Consider the following 4,382-nt stretch of genomic DNA (forward strand, 5'->3'; position numbering starts at 1 on the left):
CAGTGGTGGACGAAGTACACAAATCAAGTACTTGAGTAAAAGTACAGATCCGTATAATAAAATATTACTCCAGTAAAAGTACTCAGTTTTCAACTTTACTCAAGTGAAAAAGTACCGATAGATGAATGTTTATTTTGCAGTTTTATATAGGCTACTTTTATCATTTAATTTTATATTAGCATATATTTTTTTATAATCCTACTGCTAAAAATACCTGGGACTTTACCAAAATTACCAATAAGGAAATAATGAATATAAGGAAAATATAATTAGATTTTCGTAATGATTTTTTTTCTTCTCAAACCTTGTCTGTGGTGTATAAACACCCCTGGCCAAATGCATCACTTCCCACTTTGATAATTACTGTAGTTACCATATTCTGAACATCACATCCTTTCTTTTTCCCTCAGACGTAATCTATCTAGGTGGTTGAATAAAAATATTTGGACTTTATTTAAAAAAAAATACCTCAATTTAGCACTAGCAAGCTCGTTAGCTAGACAGCTAGCATCAGCTAACATTGACTTATTTTCAGCATGGTTATGAATAAACATTTATATTTGTCTACTCGACTAGTTGATCCGGATACATAGTAACTTAGGCTATGTGTACTGACAAACAATATCAAAACAGACGTCACATAGGGCTAAATGTATAGCATTTTAGTAAAACTGCTAACGTTACAGCAGCGGGGGAGATGAACGTGCATGAGTTATTTTCTTTAATCCGTGTTATTTTAATGTTTTTTGACCTAAAACATAGATACTCTGATGTTAATGTGTATGCATTCAAGCATTTCAGTGGGCTTAAACAGATCACCCTTTACAGCAGATTTAATTCACGAACAACTGACAGCTTTGACCTAAATATGATTTTCAGTTACAATAATTAATACAAAAATTTGACATTAGTAACTTACTTTTAACAGTATCAGACACGCACACGCTTACAAGATCTCCCGGTTCTTACTTGTGAATTCAGTTCACTGGAGACTCGCACTAAATGGATCATTTGAATCAGTGAGTTGTCGACTCGAAAACAGCTGCAATCGGATCATTCCATTTCACGAGTTCACACAAGTTTATGTGTATTTAGCGTGCTGTCCGGGGAGAGGGCTCCGAGCTCGGTAATTCTTCCTGAATCCGGGGTACTCCCCCTGTCCGGGGAGAGGGGTCTGAGCTCTCCCCGAGTGCTCCCCCCCGTGCTGGTGTAGGAACGGGCCGATGGTGAGGTGTCGGGGTGGTGGAGGGATGCTGGAATACTGTAGAGAGAATGAAAGTAAGATGCCTTGGGCTATGTATAGAAGTTCTCTCTCTAGCTGATAGGATAGATGGTGTAATTGCTGATGATGAATTGGCCGGGTTAATTATCTGAATGTGCTCCTCCCGAACTTTGTTAATAAAACATAATTTCGTGAATGAATCGTTTGGTGCGATTTATGAACCGATTTAACAGGTTCATTGTAAAGAATCAGTTCGTTCATGAATCAGACACCGCTTCTGTGTGTCGGAGCACGTGATATATTATAAGGAGTAATGATAAGTTTTATGAAATGTAGTGAAGTAAAAAGTACGATCTTATGCTTTGGAATGTAGTGAAGTAAAAGTAAAAGTTACTCAAAATAAAACTACTCCAGTAAAGTACAGATACTTGAAAAATGTACTTAAGTAAAGTAACAAAGTAAAACGTCTCTGGTTACGTATGTAACCATGGTTCCCTGAGTAGGGAATGAGACACTGCGTCCTCTAGGGATCGCTATGGGGAACACCTCATCGTGACCCGTGTCTGAAGCATACATTGAAAACAACATGTTGGCCAGCAATAGCCCATGACGTCACTACCAGTGTGACTACATTATAAATGGGCACCGGGAGAACACATCATCCACTTCTTCGTCTGAAGCTTGCTTCCGAAGCATGGCAGGAAACCTAGAAGATGCAGTGTCTCGTTCCCTACTCAGGGAACCATGGTTACTTACATACGTAACCTGAGATGTTCCCTTTCAAGGGAACTTCGAACTGCGTCCTCTAGGGGTCGCTATGGGGAACAGTATTCCCACGCCACCATGCTGAGGGGAGTGCATGCCAGAAAACCATGGCAAGCACTAAGTACCAACTCTACCATAGCCATGGGAGTTAGCTGTCAGTGACATGATATGTAGCCTAGGCCAAAGGCCAAGGCTACATACCCCAAAAACTTACCTGTTCGGGCCAGAACTCCTGGGCCCGGGTTAGAGCTCAAGGCTTGGAATCATGAATAGATTCCTTTAAGGGAATATGACCAAGAGCCTAGAATCATACTAAGTCTTGTCCTGTCACACAGGGGCTACCGCTTGCTCTGCATATGCTGAAGGAACTGTCTCAACAGACCCCTAGTAGCAACACCCTGTTAAAAGTGGGTATCCGGAGGAGGTGGAGTGGTGCCCAAGGTGGAACCGGGGCTTAACCATCTCAAGAAAGGGCACAAAGCCCTCACCATACAGGATTGCTGGAACAGCTAGCAGTAATTTACTTAGCTGAGGGAGCAACACACCCAGTTCTCAATCGAGAGGGGGGCTCGACCTATAGCATGTTCCAATGCTGGAATGGCTAGCAGTAAGTTACATCAGTTAGCTGAGGGAGCACAACACCCAGCTCTCAATGAGAGGGGGCTCGACCTACAGCATGATCATTAGAAATCAGAAGGGTAAGCATACTACAAGCTAACCAAAATACTCAGCGTATCAGAGAGGCGGAGGAAGGGCCTAGTTCGCCTGATGCCGCTGGTTGCAGGTGCTCTGGAAAAACAGAGAACTCAACTCTCACGTGAGAGGAGAACTCCGAATTCAGAAAAGGAGTAGCGTGCTCATAGGCAACCCTTTGATAAAGGGGAGCACTGTTAAACACTACCACGAGAACAGCCCACAGAGCAAGGAGTCCAACTCCTTATAAGGGAGAGAATTCAAACGCTCGAAAGAAAGCACCATGCTCACAATAATCCTCAATGGTGAGGGGAGTGATGCTTCAAAAGTATGTCAACAGAGACACACTGGTTGAGTGGAGCCCAAGGTGCCGGGGTCTAAATCAACTCCGAGAAAGGGAATGAGGCTAATAACGCGTAACCCTTACCATACAGGATTTCAGAAAGAGTGCGGCGTCTAGTGTAGCGAATCAGCTCATGATTAATATGAATAACTAACCATAGCTAGTTATAATTAACTATTCATATTTTAGATCCGCTGTAGATATTTAGCTGACCTCTCAGGGTCAACTGTCTTGTCAATTCTAAGAACGTTAATTTCCTGGTTAAGGGAAATAACTTTCTTACTGTACAATTCTACAAAGCTTGTAGCGTAAATCTGCATGAGGCAAGGAAGGGGATTTTCTTCACCTAAATTCCAGGAGGTCGTAAATGGATCAGTGTCAGGGTTACCATGCAATCAGGGGCCTGTTCCTGGGGTGTTACAGAGTATTTGTTAAATCTAGCTAACAAAATATATATTGTGTGTTTGGGTGGTCCAGACGCTACACTAGCGTGCACACTTACCACTATGTGAATTTTAGAAAGTGTGTAAAGTGCTCAGCGTGCACACTTACCACCATGTGGATTTCAGAAAGTGCACAAAGCTTAGCGTGTGCACTTACCATAGCATGGATTTAATCACAGACTGATCACAGATACCCGGAAGTGCTGAGCCAGATGGGAGAGGTAAGCTCAAATACAACCCTCTAAGGCGAGGGGAGCACTGCCTGAGACAGCATTACACAACAAGGTTCTCGCAAATGCCACCTATACTTCCCACTCGATGCCTCAGCAAGAGGGGATATCCTGGTGACCAGGAAGCCCTTCAGGGCGACATAGATACGGCATACCAGACAGTGCAGCCTGAAAGCATAAGCCCAGCCCGGACATCCAGGAGATTTTGCAGTGCCGTCCCGGGGGCCTGATGATCAAGAAGGCTCCCGCAGAAGCCTGTGACCTGGCCGCATGATCCAGGAAGCATGAAGCCCGAAACCAGGGCTATCATACCGGCTGGATACAACATCGACGAGTGAGGAAAACACTGCAAGTCGAGCACCCGGTTTCTGAATCCAGCAGAGGGGGGTACTCACCGAAGACCTACCCTAGAAAAAGACAGAAACACACAGGTCCCAGAAAACACTGCAAAGAAGGCTCGCAGATGGATTATACACACAACCACCAGCGCATTAAATACATATATATATATTAGAAAGGGATCGTACTCACCCACCATGGTCCCCGTTCAAGAAGCGACCCGAGGAAGCCTCTAGTTCGGACCATCAGTAAGGTGGTCACTATGAAGCCATAGAACCAACCAAACATCATAGGTCCAGCATAGGAGACTGTAATGCAGGAAGTTCCTACCTAACCTCGGTCAGGTG

This window comes from Sinocyclocheilus grahami, unplaced genomic scaffold, assembly GCF_001515645.1.
Source record: "Sinocyclocheilus grahami isolate Dianchi unplaced genomic scaffold, SAMN03320097.WGS_v1.1 scaffold612.1, whole genome shotgun sequence".
NCBI lineage: Eukaryota > Metazoa > Chordata > Actinopteri > Cypriniformes > Cyprinidae > Sinocyclocheilus > Sinocyclocheilus grahami.